We start from the raw sequence: 22012 nt of genomic DNA, 5'->3' as shown, positions 1-22012 counted from the left end.
ATTTTTTCCAATTCAAAAGATCATCCTTTATTTCCTTCCAATCTTGGACTTTTTTTTTTGAAATGTTGTTGAAACCTTGTCTGTTAGCCAAATTCCCAAGTATTTCACTTTTCTGTCAGTTTGAAATCCTGAGTGTTCCATCAATTGTTATCTGTCTTTCTGTTGCAAATTTTAACAGTGATCTTGTTTTTTCTTTGTTGACCTTAAGTCCTGATATTGTGCCATAATCTGCTAGCTACTGGTTTGCCACAACTTGATTCTGCTGAGTATTCCGCTAGCAGCATTAAGTCGTTGGCATATGTACATATTTTTGATCCACTTTTCAGACTTTTAAACCTCATACATTAGATTCTTCCAGGATTTTATTTAATAGCACTTCCAATGCTGTTATCAAGAGAAGTGTTGTGAGAAGGCAGTCTTATCTAACTCCTTTAAATGTCTCAAAAAGGTCATGATAATTCTCCATTTGCTTCCATCCTTGCTATTGTCATTTATAAATTGGAGTTATCCACCACATGAAGTTTGAGCCTACTTGCATTTTCTCCAACACTACCATTAAGAATTCCCAGCTGATATTATCAAATGGTTTCTCTGCATACACAAATATTAGTGCTGTCTTTTTCTCATTATGTTTATCCCAATATTCCAGTGCATTAATTGCTTCTCTGATGTTATCTTTAATTTGTCTTCCTGGGAGAAATCCATTCTGGTCTGTTTGAATAATTTCCATTAAAACTTCCTTAAATCTTTCTGCTAATACAGTTGTGTATAGTTTGTATTTAAAACTGAAGTTGGTCTGTAGTTTGCCATATTGGTTTCATCTTTTTCTTCTTAAGGAATCAACATTATTATAACTTCCTGTCATGTATTTGGTAAAGTTTGTGTTGTCTGCCTTTTTTGAAAAATTTTCCATAGTTCAGGGGTCAGTTCCTCTGTCAAGAGTTTTAATAAGCATATAACATTTTGGTGATATGATTATATAGCTTTGAAAGGTCTCACCATTAATTTGCTTTTAATTCCTTCTTCCCTTCATCTAAAGCAATAGAACAACAAGAGACATAGAAGCTGATGCCAAAAACATGTAATTTGTAGGACCAGTAAGTGCTGGAAATTGCTGCACTCGATCATTGTGCTCACTTTAAAAAGTGAGGGGAGGGGGAGAGATGTTTATATGCTTTTAAAAGATTGCTATATAATTTATATACAAGAAACAAAAGGCACCAGGAAACACAGTTCTTCCACCCCAAAGCAGATAAATTGTGCATGCAAGAAAAGGAGTTATTTTAATCTACAATTTTAATGGCATATGTATGAAAGGGGGATGAGGGAATGCATGTTTGAGTTGTCACATCCAAAGCCTAGCTATGTTTATCTAAAAGTAAATTCTCCCATGTAAAAGGAGACTTACACCTAGATAGCTGTTTATCTTGTCATCTAGGTTCCAATTTAACATGCACTTATAATCAGCATCATTTTAAAATTGCCTGTTTTGCAAAAAGGAGGGGAAAATGGTCTGCATCCAGCTTTCTGCTAATCATCCCCAGGAGCCAACTGCTGAGATTTCAACTTTGTTAAGAGAATGCACTGCCTTTGCAGCCTCAGTTCATGTACATAATGGGGTACATAGTGTGCAACATCTGTTTATGCCTATGAGTTTCTGTCCAATTAAGGATATGCTCATAAAAATACTAATTCCATTTCTATCCTTCCATCTACCCACCTGTTTCTGAATTGGATGATTGCCCTGAACATGTTGTGAGAAAGAAGACAGTCCTGGCCCTGGAAGGTCTGGTGCTGGAAGGCAGGGAGTTGTGGCTGGAAAAAGTCCAGAAGGAAAGAGATCTTAGAACAAGCTGCACCAGGCAACACAGACTCTCTACCCTGACTGATGTTGCTCCCTCTTCCTCTAGGAATCCTGACTTTCCCAGACTGCCTAAACCAACCAACATCTCTCCATAGAGGGAACAGATGGGATCTGAATGCTTTGTTAGCAGCTTGCTCAGAAAATGAAGTTTGGCAAGCATGGAGAGGGAGACAAAATCAGACACTTTATATATTCTGTTGTTATGGTTGCTTCTCCTTAAGGTTGTTCATTTTCTTAGAGAAAGAAATCTAGTTCAGGTTAAGGTGGAATAATCATGTTTAATGATAGTGCTCCTTCCAACTGGACCGGAAGTTACCCAGAACTTTCAGGTTGTAATTGTGAGCCCTTGCCATGTTACTAATGTGAGATAACCAGGTTTGCAATTCCAATTTGAAAAAAAAGGCAAATACTGTTTCTAGGACAACTGTCTAGAGAAATGGGCAAAAGGACCACACTCTGGACAAACACAGCTAATCCGTACATTTGGGCCCACATCAGTTTGAATAAAAGTGTTTTGTAATATTCAGTGGTCCATTTTGTGTCATCCCCAAGAACAGAACAGGGAGGAGGGAACCAAAAAGCTGGGCAAAAGGGATCAAGGGAGCTGAATTTATTGCCTACTGGAGAGGATGGAGTGAAGTCTGCAATATACCTGAGGCAGGGGTCTGCCATGGGGCTCATGGAGAAGATGGGATTACCTGCAGCATATTTTCTCTGTCCCTGACAGTGGTCCATTTTTATAGAAAAGTTCCCTAGGCTCCTCCTCCAGAGAGGCCCTGCTGGGAACACATCTCCTCAGCAAGACTTGCATGGGGCAGGCATTGAAAAGTCTCTGAGTTCATCTCAGAGCATGATAGGAGTTGAAGTTTCTCTCTCTCCCTGTTTCTCACCCACTAAAAGGCCTGGTTATGTCCATGCTCTGATTGACTGAGAATGGACACAACCAACGACTACAATTCCCAGAACCCTCTCTTGTGGTTTGTCTTATTTTTTTAAAATGTTATAGTAAAAAATTAAAATAATTCTAAAAAAATAGTAGATTGGTGAATTTTTCTGAAACTTGGTAGGCCTGCAGTTGTACATGGGGTCTAAAACTGAGGTACGTTTCATGCAGATAGGTCTTTAAATGACTATGGATTGAGCCTTTAAAGTTTCCCATTGTAGCCAATGGGCCGAATCTTTGCCGAATGAAAATGGCAACACTCCTGCCAATTCGAGTTAACTTCCTGGTAAACAGAATGAGGAGTTAGCCAAAAAATGGACACCAAAATGGCATGACTTTTGGCTGAATTGCACAAGCCTACTAATCAGGCAATATCTCAAAGCTTGCTAGAAGAGCAGTGTTTTTTGAAGTCTGGACAGACAACATAACACAATCTGTAGCTCCATCAGTTGTCATGATTCCTACTAGCCCACTCATTCAACATTATCTTATCGTACAAAATATAAGATGTTGGTATTGACTTTTCAAGCCCTACATGGTTTGGGTCCAGGTTACTTACAGGATAGCCTTCTCCCATACAATCTATCCTGAGCACTGAGGTCCTCTGTTGGGCATCTGGTCCAGCCTGCCAGAATTTGATGGGCAACCCTCACCCAGAAGACCTTTTAATCTTTGTCCTATATTTTAAATATATGTATTTTGTGGTCCTTTATTTTATTCACACATTTTACCGTATTATACCCCACCTCTAGCCATGAGGAGAGCTGGGTAACAAATAAAATTATGATTTCTGTTATTGTTATTGCTATTATTGAAAGATGTTGCACACATCCACTACGTGTTTCCCTATTCTATTCCCCCATTCCTCATATTTGGAACACTGATTTTGTACAAGTGCAGTTCAAAAACAAAAACATTTATGCTAAGCCAAAGGGCCTTGGCATCATTTGGAAATGTATAGAGTTTGTGCCCTGTCTTTAAAGTCAATCACAACTCAAACCTCTTTTCCTCTGTCCTAAGATTTCAGCTGGATAACCAGATAAAGAGCACAATGAAGTTAGCCTCAAATCTAATAGCCCTATAGTCTAATCTAGAGGTTGCTAGAAGTATAACTGAGTTAATGTATCACTTCTCACATAAACAGTTAATGAATGCATAGGAATAAAGCACCACAAGAAGGCTTCCAGGCATTTCAAAGCAGCAGCTAACCACCCATTGGGCTAAAAAATATATTTCTCCAAATGAAATAATAGGTGCTCTCTTTTGTCTTGCAACCAAAAGCTGGATAGTCATTTCAAGGTTATTGTGCAGAAAATCCTAGGACGTCATTTTGCAACTCCTCTAAATTTTAACCTCAGATTAATAGTTCAAAAACTACATATATCATTATTTTCCTCAGTTTTCTTTTTCCCATAATTAAAACTGGCAATATGTTCAAATTGCAAAAGGAGGAGAAAGACACACATACTACAAAAATCCACTTAATTCATTCAATTTCTTTTAGGAATAAGATCACTTGGTGCATAGTACCATATGTTTCCTAATCCAATTATACATGGAGAAAAAAGACACATTATTACAGAAATGAAAGTTTTATGCTTATATAAATTCACAGTATCTCAGTGAAAAGGAAGAATGAGCCTGACACATTGGTGTTCTTAGGGGATATTTTTAATATGTAACAGTTGCTAAGACATTTTGATGTAAAAATAGTCTGTTTAAAAAACTGAGCTGGTGACCACTTGTAAAATGTTGTAATATGCTAGTGTCCCATATACACAATTTGAAAGAAAGTTCTGTAGGTATCTGATATACCTTATAATTACACAAATCCTAGAAATCAGAAGAAAAGTAATACATTCAGTTTCTTGTTATTTGGAGAAAACTATAAGCACCACACTTCCTTTTTCATTTTTGAATTGCATGCAAATAAATAGATATAACTAAAATAAATAAATCTGAAATATGAATGCAGGTATGGCTCAGTTGAAACTTCCTTCAAAGTATCACTTGTTAAGATTTTATAATCACATTTTTGTTTCAAATGCAACAGGCTGCAAGTACAAATGTAAATTTTAAGATGAAATACATCTGTTTTGCTGCACAACACATTGAAAAATACAAGTTTAAATTATAAATGTGTTATTGTTTTAAGTTGCAGATATGCAGCTGCAAATTCTCCATCATCTTTCTCTCTACCTGAGCCAGGCAAGCATATTGGGACTTCTAATGCTTACTTTGTCTTTGAATTTCTGAAGTCGATATCTACATGTAAACATGGTAAATTATCCTACTATTTCTCCCACCAGTGAAAACTCCCAACATATCTGTGTAGAAAGTATATAGGTGATATATGTTTATTGAGAGAGGGTGCACAGAACAATGATTTTGAGCACAAATGATTTCATGGGGCACAAATCATTTTTCACAGAAGTCCAAAAACATTAACCATTTGTCAATGGCTGAAATTCTTCAAAGGGAAAATGTCAAGACATCCTGTGTCTGAACTATGACAAAAGCAGTTACTCCATTTCTGTAGTGACAAAAGTTCTCAATTTCTGTAGTGACATCTCAAAAGGCGGGTAATCTTTATTGGTTTTGATTTTTTTCCAGTGCAGGAGAACAGATTAAAACAGAATAGAGCTAAATACCAACAACACTCACCCTCATTACCATCCTCATTTTCATCACCATCTAAAAACTATCACACTAAAATAGTTTAAAACCTATAAAATGTATCACATAAGGAAAATATGCAGCATCTTCCATTAAAAACCATTCTGTAATAATTAGTACTTTTGCTTTCTAAAAATATAAACAAACCTATATCGTAGCAGAATGTGACAGGGAAAAGGGCCTCCTGTGGAAGGGGATTCCATAGTATGCAATCAGCCACTGTGTCCTCATGAAATACCTCTATAGTTAAGGCTGGACTGAAATAAAGCCTTCCCACCACTATTTCAAATTGCACTATGCTTAAATGTAGAGAGACAACATTTTATACTATCAGGATGTAAACCATATGGGGCTTCATATATCATAACTAGCATACTAAGCTATATTTGGAAATAGCAGCCAGTAATAGGGTAGTTATATGTTCCATCTAACCAGCTCCAGGCAGCTGCATGGTCTCAGTATTTTGGATTATTGTAGTTTCCAGACATTTTCTAATGGTACTCATGCTGCCATTGCTAAAATCTGACATCCAGGTTTAAAGCTGAGTAAGCTACAAACCTAAAATTACAAGGGGTGTATAAACACATATAGCATGTGAAATACATCTTAGCAATGAAAATAGCATGTGAAAATATTTTTAAAAGGCTGGGGGGGGGGGGGAACCACATGTTTTTAGAGTATTCAGTAACCCTAATGAGATGAATTCTGGACTAATGAGTATCTTTTCAGTTCAGGACGTATTATGTGCAGAAAAATCACATATGGATATAGCTTGGGCATAAAACAACATTTTCCATAAACGAAAAAGTATTTTTGTGTGAAAAAATAATATCTCAATATACAGAGTGAGGCAGCAAAACTTCCTTTTTTAAAATGAGTGCCATTCAGTCGGTTGAAGACGTAGCGGAGCGCTAGTGGTCTAATTTGAGAGGCGGGAGTACAAAGTTTTGTCCTGACACAGTTCAGTCGCCATCATGTGTTGGAATCCCAGATTTCCAGACAACTTCATCAAGAGTTATCATACATATAATAAAAATTATGAAATATAAAATTTAAGCCTAAGCAACCTCATCTCAGGGTGACAGACAGTTTTCCTTGAGCTACCTCTTCTGACCTAACTCCTTCAAAAAAGATTATAAGAGTGCCCACCCAATGTTATGCCAGAAAGGTGTGCCTGAAAAGTACAAATAGTATCAAAGCTGATTAAAGATTTATCAGAAGCAACACACATTTCTGTACAATTTCTGGTATAGATCATGTATTAAAGTATCCACAGACATTCATGTCCTATACCCACACCTGAAAATAGATTCAAATGGATCTACATAATATATCTCTTCTTAGTCATATATTTCACTAAAACAATATAATCAATCAGTATCAAAGTAAGTGGCATTGAAAGGCCATTAGAGGGTGCAAAATTATCATTAGTCATAAGTCATCAGTAATTCGTTAGATTCATGCAAACGAATTGCTATTAAGAAACATACAAAAAAGGAGGGAGAAAAATTAAGAATTGAAACACTCTCCAATATTTTTGTTAGTATTCTGTAACATTTGGAAGCTTCCCAAGTCTGTTTAAATTTCAATATAAAGTATTAAGGAACTTTAGTAAAGCCAAAGAGATATTCACTAGACTGAGGCTGATTGCTGGTCACCATAAGGAAGGGCACCTAGCTGGGCTGGGCAGGAGACTGTGAACACAGTATTCTGGGAAATGTAGTTTGGGAAGGCAAAGTCCCCTGTGGCAGAGAATTCAAAAGGACCTGCCTTAAACTACATTTCCCAGAATGCAGTGCTTATATTTTAATAATCCCATAATAAGACTGCTTTGTAGCATAAAGAGAATGGAAAAATTGTTTTAAAAAACACTAGTCCTAAGTATGGTTGAGTTCAACAATCATGTAATTCTTTGAAAAGTAGGCAATGTTTTCTTGAAAATAACAACCAAGGAACACGTGAAATTATCATAATGAGCTTCTTTGACCCAGATAGCTAGTTAGTATTTTTGTTTGTTTCACTAAACAAATCAGCAGCACTTTCATTTTATTTCATTTTGCATTTTTACAGAATGAATGGGACAACCCACACATGCTGGAGCCTGCACTGGTATAAAATATGCAGCTTGGGAAAAATGCCCATCTGTTTGTCATTGGAGTAATAATATTTCCTACATATGGGTTGGGATTATGCCAGTCTTAATTTCATTTCTGGTCTCTTCTTCTTTGTATCCTCACTCTCTTTTTATTACACTGAAAAATTAATTGGCCCAAATTGGCATGGATGTGTTCAAGATATTATTCAAGATTCCTTGCTATTCTCATCTGAGGAAGTATTAGTCATTAAATCCTGACTGACATTTTTGTAAAATAAAGGGAAATGCTTGCTATCTACTGTGAGCACAGAAGGAACAGAAGCTAATCCTGACTTCTGATTATGTCTGAACAAAATTATTATTCTTCTCCTTCTTCCCTTGGTAAATCTGTCATCAGATGAGTCACTCTTTACTCTAAATCGACAGCACATTTGGTGGCACAGCAAAAAAACAAATGATTCACCCACCAAGGTCAATAATATTGATGGTCTGAAACTGCTTAGGGGGCATAGCCACAGTCATTGGAGTCATCTTCAATCCTCATCATGCCATGGTTATCTCCTAAGAGCTATTATAGTGACAAAGACATAGAGTGGGCCGACTTGAATACCAAACAATTTAGAAGAAGTGGAACAAAAATGAGTATGATAGATTAGCTTTGCTTTCTACAACAGCAGTGGGAAAATATTATATCATGTGTGTAGAGGCACACATACACAGCTATACTCTTAGGGCAGTGTTAATGTGACAATGTAGGTGAATATAGGTATTTTGTATTGCCAGTTCATGTCATCATTAGAATACATATATGCCTCAGAAACCTCACAATAGCTACAAAGTCTGAGAAAACCTTCTATCTTACCAGCCTCAGTTATTATGAATTCAGAATTATTATCCCACCTGATGGTTGTTATGATAAACAAGTCAGTCCACATGCAATCTAATCACACATTACTGTATTGTACAGGATAACATTGTCAGCACCCACTGAGAGAGAGACAGACAGTAATAAACTCAGTGTGATTACAGTTAGCAATGCAAGCTAGGGATGGCTTCGGATTTGAGGGAATCATGACCAGAGTGCCTAGTCTTGCTTGTGTTTTCTTTACAAGTTGTGTCTGATGGATTCTCATACGTTGGGGGTGAAACAAAAAAAAACTTTTTCACATTGTCTCTGCAGAAAGGCTTTATGATATTGCAAGAAATAAAAATGCCAACTAGATTGAATTGTACAATAGTATGTGGAACAATGAGTTTATTATTTATTTGTTAAAAATATTTAAATTCAAAATAGAGCACAGTTACATACAATAATATTCCCATGTAACAAAAGCATGAAAATGAAAACATGAAAGGAGGAAAAATAACTACATATTCTGAATGATTCATCACAGCAAAGACTTAAATTCTTTTAACTTAGAAAACACTTGCTCTTTTACATCTCATAGCCCTTCCACACAGGGCTCATAATGTGCGAGCTCGTGCACTTCTACTGGAGGGGTCCAAACGACAACTCGAGTAAAACCGAATTAATTTGGGACAAAGCAGGAAAACCCTGCTTTGTCCAAAATTAATTAGGTACTATATTAGACCTGGGTCTTCCTGAAAGATCCAGCTCTAATCCAGTCTGCCCCCTGTCAGGACCGCCCCCTTGAAGTTCTGGGACTTCTAAGGGGGCAGTCTGTACAGCCCTATTGGGTTTTCTGGGTTCAATCAGCCAGGAAAACCCAGAGAACCATAACTGTCTCTCCAAAAACCTCTTTAAAATTACTCACTCAGCTGCCATTACCATGCTGCTGGAGTTCTCCTTGTGCATAGAAGAGGGGAGGAGCCATTTTTCTCCTCACCCCCCTTCTCCTGGTGCATCATTTCTATACCCCAGGAGACCTTGAGCAGCATGGTTGTGGCAGCTGGGTGAGTAATTTTAAAGGGGCTTTTGGAAAGAAGGTTACGGTACTCTGGGTTTTCCAAGACATCTAGACACACACATCCCAAAAAGCACAGGTTTTGGGGGGAGATGCACAGACTGTAAACCATGCCCAATTAGTTTAAAAGAAAGGTTAAAGCCCTGTGTGGAACTGGCCTCACAATCCTTTGATATTCCAGAAAAATATGTAAAGCATTAAACCACCTGTAAATTTCAGCGTCTACATCTTACTCGTATTTTCTAATTATATAACGTTTAAATTCCCATCTGCCAAACACTTAAGCCAATGCAAAAACCAAAAAAGTTAAAATAGTGAAAAAAGATAGAGGTGGGATAAACCCCACAAACTTCCAGTTGGAAAAAGCCTTAAGGAATGCCCTCTGTAGAAGGAGGGTAAAGAAACAAAATTAGAATAATTATCTAATTTTCTAAATGAAATTCAAATAAAGATGGAATTAATCGAATATGAAAAAATAAATTACAGAGACAAAGAAGGAAAGAAAATGTAGAACAAAAAAATCAAATAGAAAAGCAAAGGAAAAAAAGCAGGAAAGTAAGAAGAAAATGAGAAAAAGAAGAGGCTCAGTCCACAGATTGAAATTAATACACACCAGGCTGAAATCTGAGGCTGGAAGTGGTGGGCTTTTTAAAAGCAAGTCAAGACTGCAAAAAATGCAAAACGTGTATGTATTTGTAATGCATTAGATGCACACTTACTGGTGAATAAACACTGCTGAATAAATTGAGACATATTTTTGAGCAAAGCTATGCATGATTCTCCTCTCACTTTGCCAATCCTCATCACTCAGCTTCAAAATTACTAGCCAATCTCCACATTGCTAGTTTTGATAGACCTAAACACATAGTAAGTAAATGCTACTGTGACAATAGTTCATCAGTATGTAAAAAGGCAACTGCGCAACCCACACCTCCAACAAGTGCCAATCTTTTGCAATTCATATGTGAGTTTGCTTGGGCAGATTAAATAATTGTCTTCAGGTGATGCTCTGATGCACCTCCATGAATATAAATGTCTGAAATCTGAATCTTGATGGTAATCATTTTATGATCAGTTTTGTGCAACTATACATCATTATGGCTTCACATTTGTTTGCTGAATGATGCTTACATTCAAACACTACCCACAGGTTATGGATCTAATTAACAAAATCCACAGCTTGAAGAAATTCTGTGTTGCCATAAAAAATCTTTATTACTCCCATTTCAAACTACAGCAAACTTCATTTCTGTACAGACATTCATTCTGCAACTATGTAGTTTGCAATGTTATATCTCATGTTCAAAGCTAAGAAGTGCCCAGGTAAGTGCACCTATAAACCATGGTAATTGAAAGTGAGACACCAGACCTGTTTTAGGTCATGCACAGGGTGCACATAGAAGTAGAAGCATTTTCTGGACTATTTGAAGTCCGTGACTGAAAAACAGTTCTACACAGGATCCAAAGCTGATAGGAAAAACTGTATGTCTGAATATGCCTCGGTATATGCTGAGATTCAAAAACCATTTACATCTGGCAAGGCCACAAATCGACTCTTGGAGATGATTGTTTGAAGTAATAGAATGTTCTAGATAATTTATAGCAAGCTCTAGGTCAACTGATCTGCAGTAATCAGTTGAGTGTTTACCTTTTAATGCGAATCAGAGGGCACATCAACACTGACCTGTCATCCTGAAGGAGGGGCAAATCAGTTCCATTGTGATTGCACAACATATGAAGCAGATTTTGATTAATGTGGCTTTGAACCATGTTTTAAAAATCCATGGGCTGCTCTAAATTCTTCACTAGAATCTGGAGCAAACACTGACTGTGGGACAATTCCAAGACAAAATTGACTGCAACTGTTTACATGGCCATCCCATATTCCCTGGGCTCAGGTGACATAGGGGCATGGGATGACACTTATTGTCTCCCTCCCATTCTTCTTGAGACAGTGGCCAGCAGGTATGGAATGGCTAGTGTGTCTCAATTATTACATACAGTGATGTTGGCTGGGGCACCAGGGTATCATGGGAAGGGCAAAAGGAGAAACAACTCCCTCCCTTATCTGATGGTCCTCATACCCGAGCCACTGCCACCGAGTGTCAAGTGATAGATACTAGCCATGTCACATCTGCTGACTATCATGACAAAAAGAGCAAGAGGAGTAAAGGTGGCTGTCCAGCAGCATCAAACAAGGTTTGGAGATGATGGACAGTCAGGACTCCTTGCTGCCACCCAAGCAGCTGAGTGGGTGGGTGAGGGCCTGAAGTCAAAACCATCCCAGGATAAAGAGTTAGTGTAAAGCCATCCAAAATGTTTCTGTTGTTGATATAGTTGACACATACTGCTAGAATAAATGAATTCAATTAGCTATTCAATGATGGTTAGATTATTCTCTGATGTGCACCACAGTTTAAGCTGCTAAACAAATACAGACCACACATACTGAAGAAGCAATCAATTTGTCAATTACTCTGCACATCATTCTTGTTTCCATGAACTTGACCCTTAAATTCCTTGCATGTTTACAATGCCTTATCAGGTTGACCATTGCTGTCAATGTCAGCACATTGAGGCAAGACTCTACAGTCCCATGTGATTTTATGTTGTATAGATGAAAAGAATCTTTGAAAATATTTTTAAAATGTTAGAGCAACATCCTCCCCTCAAAATTTCCAGGACTGAAGATGTGGTCGATACGCATTTTGGTGCCTCGAATGTTAGACCCGTTTCTGGGTATATTTGACCTGCTGATTCCAAAAATGGCACCAGTTTTCCCTTTTCAGCTCTTGTTTTTGAGGTACAGAACATATTCTATATATCAATCACCATTTGCTTGCCCCTAGAAATCATAATAACCATATATAAGAAACTACAGGTGATGCGGTCTAGCTAATGCAATTTCCTGAATCAGCACCCCATAAAACTCCAGAAGAAGGCCTAAAAATCATGACACCAAAGAAAAAAATTATTTTTGTTGGGCTGTGAATCCTTGCAGTAATTTTTAACTAATTCTGCACAAAAATTCACAAATGGTTGTTTTGTTCAGTAAACAATATTTTCTGCAGAAATAACATTTCTAAACATAAATATTAATTTTCCACATCAAAACTGAACCATTTACTAATTTAACATAGAAGATTTCCTGAACTGTAAAACTCAGTATTTTTCAAAGGCTTTCACAAAGTGGGAAGATCATTGTTAAATTATTCACTGCTTCAATTGAGAAGAAAATTACTGAAGAATTGCATCCCGATGGTATTGTCCACACTACATTCCCAGCAGGCTAAGTAAGTCAAAGTACACCTTCACCTCAGTGATGCTGCTTTGGTAGAGTCCTTCTTGTTTCATCCCTGAATAAAAATGTGGCTTGAAAAATGAATTATTCTGGTGTGGGTATGAAATAGCAGTAACTTTTATCTGGAAAGTCTTGGTAGTAAAGCTCAACTCTTGCTGGCACTCAATTTTAATTGGCATTGTTATATTCCCTGTGAAAGAACAGTTTAAGAAAAGCTTTGTTCAGACTGGTGGCCTTTCCCTAGGTTAGTTTTGGTTTCCATAGAACAAAAAGTGTGTTGGATACTTTGAACATGTTATGAATATGAAATACTTTCTTTCCAATATTGTCTCCATATCCTTTTTTTTCTTTTTCAGAGAATATATATTGAAGAATGGAAGCCATTATTGCTCACTATCTGGGCATCTGCCAGAAAGTAGGCCTGAGAAATCCCATCCTGAAATCACAGGAGTCAAATGAGAGCAAAGCTCTTAGATCCACCCCATGGGAGCCTCATTCTCTACCTCCCAGGTTGCAGGATCTTTAGGCCCCATCTACACTGTCATATAATGCAGTGTAAACTCATATAATGCAATTCAATGAACTTAAACGTAAACATAATAATAATTATAAGTTCCACTGTCATGGACCGATCACTATCTGGTCAGGTTTAGACTTGCTGGGACTCCAATTCTCCACTGGGGTGGGGGACCAAGGAGACTTATGGATTCAGATGGATTCCTGATGGTTTTTGGGGATTTCCCTGTCATCTTGCAGGCAATTCTGTTAAAGCTCTGGCTGACCTCTGGAATGGGGAAATGGCAAGGGCAATTGACACAATCGCTCCTACATGTCCCCTCTCGTGGAGAAGAGCTAAAAAAGCCCCTTGGCTTTCCAATGAGTTGGCGGCAATGAAGCAATTGAAACAGGGACTAAAGCGATGCTGGAGGAGGACTCAAAGTGAAGCTGATTGAGCATGGGCTATATCATATTTCAAAGTCTACTCAGCAGTAATGTAGGCAGCAGAAAAATTGTTTCTTGCTGCCATTATTGCATCTGTAAGGAACTGTCAAGCCGAGCTATTTCAAGTGGTCAGAGGGCTATTATATAATGGTCCTCAAGGAGAAATCCCTAACCATTCAGTAGCCTGCTGTGAAGAATTTGTAAGGCACTTTGCAGAAAAAGTCATTCACACTCATTCTGACCTGGATGCTGTCATTGATACAGTTCCAATGGCTGTAACTTTGACTTTGGCTTGTCCAGTGTTGATGGATACCTTTCAGTTTATGTAGCCTGAAGACGTGGACAGGATCCTTGAACAGGTGAGAGATACTACATGTATTCTAGATCCTTCCTGGCTGATCAAACAGGCCAGAGGAGGACTGGCAAAGTGGGTGAAGGTGTTGGTCAATGCCACTTTGGAACAAGGCAAAATTCCAAATTTCTTAAAGGAGGCAGTTGTGAGACCTTTATTTAGGTCCAGGTATCATTGAAAGATGTCACTTGGATTTTAGGAGTAAGGTGCCACATATGCAGATGATGCTCAACTCTACTACTCCTTTCCACGTAATGCTAAGGAAGCTTTAGCACAATTAAAACTTGTGTGCCAACAGCTCCCGTACCTTGAGAAGCCAGATCTGATCATGTAGTACATGTCTTAGTTATATTCCATCTGGATTACTGTAATTTGCTCTACATGGGGCTGCCTTTGAAGAGTACTCAAAACCTTCAGCTGGTTCAAAGGGCTGCAGCTAGGTTGCTTACTGGGGCTGGCTACAGGGAGCAGACAACCCCCCTGTTGCAACAGATCCACTGACTACCAGTCTGTTTCCAGGCACAATTAAAAGTGCTGGCTATGACCTTTAAAGCCCTAGAAGTTCAGGGCCAGGCTATTTGGCTGACTGCATCTCCTTGTGTGAACCTGCCCGGGCCCTGAGACCTTCAGGAGAGGTCCTTCTGGTCCCACCACCATCTTAAGCTTGGTTGGTGGGAATGAAAGAGTTGGTCTTTCATTCTGTCAGAGAAGACAGAATGGTCCTCTCCCTGCTGTCCTTCCATCGACAAGTTAATTTATTTTTATTCAGGCAGGCTTTTAAAGAAGAAAATATTAAAGATCATGTCAGGGACTGCTGTGGTTATATATGTTTTTATGGATTTAATCTGAATTGTTTTTGATACTAATGATGTTTAATGATGTTTTAAAATTTGTATATTGGTATATTTTAAATTATATGCTGATTTTTTATGTTAAACTTCTTTGTTTTTCCTGTGGGAGAGATAAAGCAGCATATAAATAAATATAGTAATAATGATGATGATGATGATAATAATATTGTGTCCTGTATCAATTTATTATATGAATTGTATCAACTGTTTCTCATATGTATCAAAATTAATCTGGAAGATAGCCACCCTCTTGTGACCCTGTTTGCATAATCCCCTCAGAACATCCCCTGAAATGTTGACCAATCCCTCTAGCTATTTCCAAAGTCAAATTCATTCAGCGTGCAAAGATAGGTGATCTTCTTTACAGCCAGATAAACTCAAGATGTTTGTCCATTTAACCTGAGACTGAGAGTCTGCTGCTCCCTGCAGAAGAATGTAGAGTATGGACACTCATTAACTTTCTATAGTGATAGCCAAGCCCTTGATTGCCTAACCCCCCTCGATGGATTGTCACCTTGTCATGGTGAGGAGGCTTGCATGTACACTCCCAGGAGTGGTTGCAGGTGAGATTCCAGACCAAGCACAATACGAAGACCCAAAGACCTCAACAGCAGAGCAGGGAGGGTAACATGCTACATGTTACAGTGACTGTGAAGGCAGAAGAAGGCTGCAACAGATTGAGAAGTCACCATCATCATGTTAACCATGCCACTGGATGGGACCTCACTTTGTGAAAACTGTGTGTTGACTGGCTGTGCACCGACCTCCACCACACATTAAAAAGACTCACACACAGCCATCTTCCAAGAAAAATAAAAACAAACCAACAAAAACTCTCATGGCAATCAGCGAGTGGCGACAGAGGTGACAGGGGCAGGACTGTGAAATCTGGAAGCCCCTAGTCACAGACTAGCACATGGACCTCAAGGTCCAAGGCAGTTGAGTAGTCCAGCAGCTGTATCCATGACTGAGCAGCCTTTTTAAGGATCCAATCTGCTCATCCCACATGGGGAAGGGGCTAAAACAGGTGCCCTAAACATAATCTGCCTCTCTTATCCCTGACTGCACTGCCGCGTCGCCTAAGTAAATGCCTAAGATCTGCACCTTTTTCTCTAGTCTTCTGAGCTCCATATCTTTGTTTCTCACTGGATATTTAAGTTAATCAAAATCTCATCAGCATAACTGTGCCATTGTTTCCTCATAGACTGCGCCCTCCTAGGGGTGTCTGTCCAGCTGGTTGGCTTCCTGCACAAACCAATCCCCAGCTGCTGTTTGTCCTTCCCAGGGAATCCCTACCTGCATAGAGTGATGTCAAGGGAATCCCCAGCCAATCCTGACACAGATTCTGGCCAACCCTTACTTAGCCAATCAAGGAAGGGAGTAGGAGGTTTAAATGGTTGTAAGAACTGTATAAGATGCCTTGCATTTATCTCTATGTTTAATTGTTTATGCTTGTCTCCTTTGAAGCAAATTGCTTGTACTTGTTTCCTTTTTGGCAAAATTGTAATAAACCTCTGTGACTTGTCTTCAACCTGGTGAGTTGGTTTTTCTGTCCTGGTCTTTCTGGTTTAGCTTACACTCACCGTGCATGGCTTCCCTAATCGTGGTCCAAGCTAAATCACAACACACTGGAGTTTGGATGAATTCATCAATAAGCATGCAATAAGAGATGAGGTAGCTAAGTAGCTCCTGACTCCACTCAGCCATACACAATATAATGGTGCCATTGCACAAGAAGTGGAATGGAGGCCATCAAGGTGGTTTCACTTCCACAGCATCTTGTTGTGTGTGAATCCAGAGCCACATTAATGAAGTAATGCAAACTAAATGTAAACAACCAGTATAATTAACTGCATTAAAATACCCATTTCATTTTCTAGGAAATGTAATTAACAGTGGTATTTATTTTATTTTCTTTCTTTTTTATATAAAGAAAGGTTACTTCACACATAATATAATGGTACTTTTCATTAACTTTCCTATCTTGTCTTATTCTTCTTGTTTTATTATTTGTTGCCACCCAGGGGGTTTCTATCTAGCCAACCCAATTGTTTCCCTTTCTCTCAGGGAAAGATATTGGTAAACCTGCTTAGAACAATTTTTTCCAAGAAAACTCCATAGTAGGTTTTCGTTAGAGTAGCCATAAGTTAGAAAGCACTTGATGGCTGCTGTTGTTACTGGTTTCTTCCTTCATTTCTAACTCATGGTGAAGCTATCTGTGTTTCCTTGGCAAGATTTATTCAGAGGGAGTTTGTCTTTGTCTTCTTCTGAGGCTGTGAAAATGTGATTTGACAAAGGTTGCTTAGGGGGTTTCCATGTCCAAGCAGGGATTTTAATTCCTGTTCTCCAGTGTCCTAGTCTGGTGTTCAAACATACATGCACAAGTGAATGAACATAGGCATGACTGCATGTTCAGAAACTTGCATAAACATAAAATACAAACCTTGCTTCCAGTTATATGACTAATACCTCCAGCCTGCAGTTTGATTTTGTAAATATAGCATTTTTCTACTAGTTTAGAGTATTTTCCTCTAGAAACTCAGATTATGCCAGGAGGACAGATAGTACACTACTTTCATTCAGTGTACGGCTGGTATTGTCATTGATTCTGTAACTCACAATTCTTACAAATCATGCTGCCCAAGACTGTTCTCCATATCCCTAACCCAAAGCACATAACTTCTCAGCCTGACAGCTTCAAAGCAACCCTGGAGGCCAATATCCTTGCTCTTTTGCTGTGCCATTGTCTCTGCAGCAAATCTGTAAGTGGCAGAACAACAGACAGTTTTGATATATGCTGAGACCTTTATTTCTAATGTGTGAGCTACCCTAGCTTGTCTCTTCAGGAAGAAAGTATTTATAGGCCTATCAATTAATGTGAGACAAGTAGAGGCACTCAGTTATTTTGGAATTAATAGAACAAAACATGTGGTTCCCCATTGAGAACACTGGATATATGGAGCTCCTGTGCTGCCCTTATAATAGACAACCTCCCCCTACTAAGTCAGCTTTTGAAATGAGCTATACTTTTTCAAGATCTCATTCCAGTTTGATTTACAGAAAACAGTTTAAAGCCATAGTTGTGCTTGCAAATCTTTTATTTAAGCCTCCTGTTTTGCCTAAAATGTCCTTTTCCACTGAAATAATGGAAAGGGGGGGGAGGGGTTAATGATTTATGTTCTTGTTAGCTCTTTATCTACCATTGTAATTCAATGTGCCACAATTTTCCCCCTTGGAACTTGTTTATAATTTGGTTCCTTTTTAGGTTCCAAACCAGGAAAATGAGAGACACTTGTAGAAATTGCCCAGATGAATTTGGTACCTTTTGGAAATAAGCTTAACATAAGTGTTCAGTCTTCAGATACAATATGAATGGGTTCCTGAGTTAGTAAGCTCAACAAACTATCCTACTTATTCAGAAAATAGAAAATGATAGAATTCAACATATAATTGTATAAACATGTTATACTGTTCTATTTCACAGTAATCACAAACAATATTATATCAGTTTTTATACAGTCACTCTGAAATGGTATCAACGCCGTGTCTTCTTATGTTGTGTTGCATATGAATCAGCCATCCACAACCAGTTTCGGCCTTACTCCAGGCCTTTCTCTGGTGGAAAAGTTATAAACTTGACAATTGTTCTCCTTAGAGATACAGGCTTTTTACTTAGTGGGATGAAATACTCTGCTGTGTGTTTGGTTCTAATAGTGAGCATGATATGCATCTTTAGCCACTTTCAGTTCATTTTGAGTTTTACCCCAAAAATCAGTGGATGAGTGAAATGTTTTAAAACTTGGGGGAGGGGGGGTATAACAACAGTAAATGTGTTGTACAATTGTAGCAAATTTCATCCCGATTGCTGTAACAATGAGAGAAAAAGGAGCCCCTGAAGTTTCCCCATTGGCCCAATTACTTAACGGAAAAGTAATGAAAAAATGTTATATTGTTATAGTTACAATAAAGGCCCCTTACGAAATTTTAGAAACACTTTAGAAATCATTCATTACCTCCTAACTTAGTAATGAGTATTGAAACATTTTTATTGATCACACAGGCCTAACAAATATGTAACTAGACTTGTTTGTTCATATCTAATAATTTTCTATGAGTTTTGCTACAACCTACATTCTTTCCCTCAGCTTCCCCTGTAGAATTCACATGTTTTTGTTTAGAGCTTGTTTTTGGACTGAAGTTTGAGCAAATATCTTTAGCTATTCAGGGAATTTCTTTAAAGCCTCTTTATCAGCTTTGCCATGTTTTTGCCAAGTATATACTTCCTGGTCTTTGTGAATTAAGTTCATCTATAGCCAGGAATCCTTAATCTAAAAATTGTTTGGTAAAGCAAAACCTCTCCTGTTCACATCTTCAGTGTAGCCAGTCATACTCTTGCAGTATCTACCTGTCCCCATTTGGTCCCCTATCTTTCACTGTTAGAACTTCTGAGAATACCGCATGTGACCCAACCCTTCCCCTTCCTTCTCTGGGCTTCATAGTCAAAGGTGATCTGATCAAATATGTTATTTGCAGGATTATTGTGTTCATATGAATGAGAAGGGAGTACTGCTCTCTGTCTTGATGTGTTTTGGCAAATTTTCAGTGACATCCAAAATATGTATTCCAGGAGACAGCATACTTCCCAAATCAGTTTGTCAGGTATATTCTCAAGAAGTTAATCTCAAACCAGCACCTTTCTTTTATTCTTGCTACAATCTATATATATATAAATCTGTTAGGTTGGTTCAACGGGACAGCAAAACTCTAAAAAAAACCCAACGAAACTGCACCAAAATTCCCATGCCCATAACACAACCCACAAGGTACAAGCATATCTACTCAAAATGAAAAACAACACAACAACACACTCACAAAATGGCAAAACAACAAAACTAAAAAAACCCAACGAAACTTAACCAAAATTCCCATGCCCATAACACAACCCACAAGGTACAAACGTATCTACTCAAAATGAAAAACAACACAACAACACACTCACAAAATGACAAAACAACTGAGCATGCACATTGGCGCCCAGCCGCAAGTTCCCTGGCACGCGCACACAGCCTTCCGGCCAATGTTCCTTCTGCGGAAGCCATGCCCACTCCAAGCCCCGCTGCGCCACTTCCCGCACACACACACCCCCTGCCGCACGCGCACACACAACTCCACACTCCATAACTCCCCCCGCTGCCGCACACACACACGCAACTCCACTCCCCCCGCCGCCGCATACACACACGCAACCCTACGCTCCATCACTCCCCCGCTGCCGCACACACACATGCAACCCTACGCTCCATCACTCCCCCGCTGCCGCACACACACATGCAACCCCATGCTCCATCACTCCCCCGCCGCCACACACACACACGCAACTCCACTCCCCCCCGCCGCCGCATACACACACGCAAGCCCACGCTCCATCACTCCCCCCGCCGCCGCACACACACACGCAACCCCACGCTCCATCACTCCCCCCGCCGCTGCACACACACACACAACCCCACGCTCCATCACTCCCCTGCCCCAATCTTACCTCCTTTTACTTCATGCCACCTCCAAACCCCACCCCGCCCCTTCCCGCCCTGTCAAAATCCAGGAAAGACAGGAAGGTAGGAAAGAAGGAAGAAAGAGAAAGGGAGGTAAAGAAAAAGGGGGGAGGAAAGAAAGTTAGAGAAAGAAGGAAGAAGAAAAGGAAAGAAAAGGAAAGATGGAAGGAAAGAAAAGAGAGACAGCAGAAGAGAAAGAAAAAGGGGGGTGGAAGGAAAGAGCTAGAGAAGGAAGAAATGAGGGACAGAGGGAGAGAAAGAAAAGGGGGGAAGGAAGGAAGGAGAGAAGGAAAGAAAAAAGGGAACGAAGGAAGGAAAGAGGGAGTGAAGGAAGGGCGAAGATGTAGAGAAAGAGGGAGGGAAGGAAAGAAGGAAAGAGAGAAGGAAGAAAAGAGACCAGAAGAGAAAGAAAAAGGGGGAAGGAAGGAAAGAGATAGAGAAGGAAGAGGAGAAGGAAAGATGGGAGGGAGGGAAGGAAGGAAGGAAGGAAGGAAGGAAGGAAGGAAGGAGGGAAAGAAGGAGAGAAAGAGGGAAGGTTGGCCACAGCAACGCGTGGCGGGTAAAGGTTGTTATTTCTATTATTATTATGCTATTATTCCTATTAGACCCTGGGGGAATGGGAGAGGTGTCAGGTCCCAGAGGCAATGCATTGCATTATTGTTATTGTTATGATGGTGGTGAAATAAAAGGAAATAAAAAGTGAAAGAAGGAAGCAAACAGGGAGGGAAGAAAAGCAAAGGAAGAAAGGGGGAGGGACTGAAGGAAAGGGAGAAGGATGAAACCAAGTAGTGAAAGAAGGAAAGAAAGAAAGAGGTAGAGAAGGAAGAAAGGAGAGAAAGGGGGAGGAAAAGGGGGAAGGAATAGGTAGGTACCTCTCTTTCATAATAGTCCAGATATCTACCTCAACTTTGATAAGTTTTACTATAGGCCACAGCAACGCATGGCAGGGCACAGCTAGTTCATTATAAAGTTGACTCCTTCCTCAGTTTGCTTTTTTTTTCTTGTTGAAGTTTGGGCATTTTCATCATTATCTTCAGGAAGATGAAGGAAGTGATTGCTTAGTTGGAATGGTTCTTAATCTTTTGTGCATGATGTACTTCTGATAGTGACTATTCTCCAGGGTGCTTCCTCTGTGATATAGTCCTCTTCATTTTCTTTGGCAGTTTCTTCCTCTCAATTCTGTAAAATCAATTCTCCTTCTGTTCTATATAGGAAGTGCTCATGTTCTCTGATGCACCGAAGAGTGTCAATATGTTGTTGAAGTGTGCTGACCTTCTCTTCCAAGAGTCAGCAGTTTGCACTTGCTGCATATGAAGTCGGACAGGTTTTTCTAGCAAAAAGACAAGCAGTTCACAGTCATTACAGCAGATGACTACAGATTTGTCTGCTTTCATCCCTGCTGTTAATTTTTTTCTCCCTTTAAGCTGTAGTGATTTTGGATTATAATTGTACCCACCACAACTTGTGCACTACTTCTGGCTCAAAACCTTGCTTCCTCGTCTGGCTTCCTT

The sequence above is a fragment of the Anolis sagrei genome, chromosome 3 (genome assembly GCF_037176765.1).
Source record: "Anolis sagrei isolate rAnoSag1 chromosome 3, rAnoSag1.mat, whole genome shotgun sequence".
Lineage (NCBI taxonomy): Eukaryota > Metazoa > Chordata > Lepidosauria > Squamata > Dactyloidae > Anolis > Anolis sagrei.
This window is presented reverse-complemented; position numbering follows the sequence as displayed.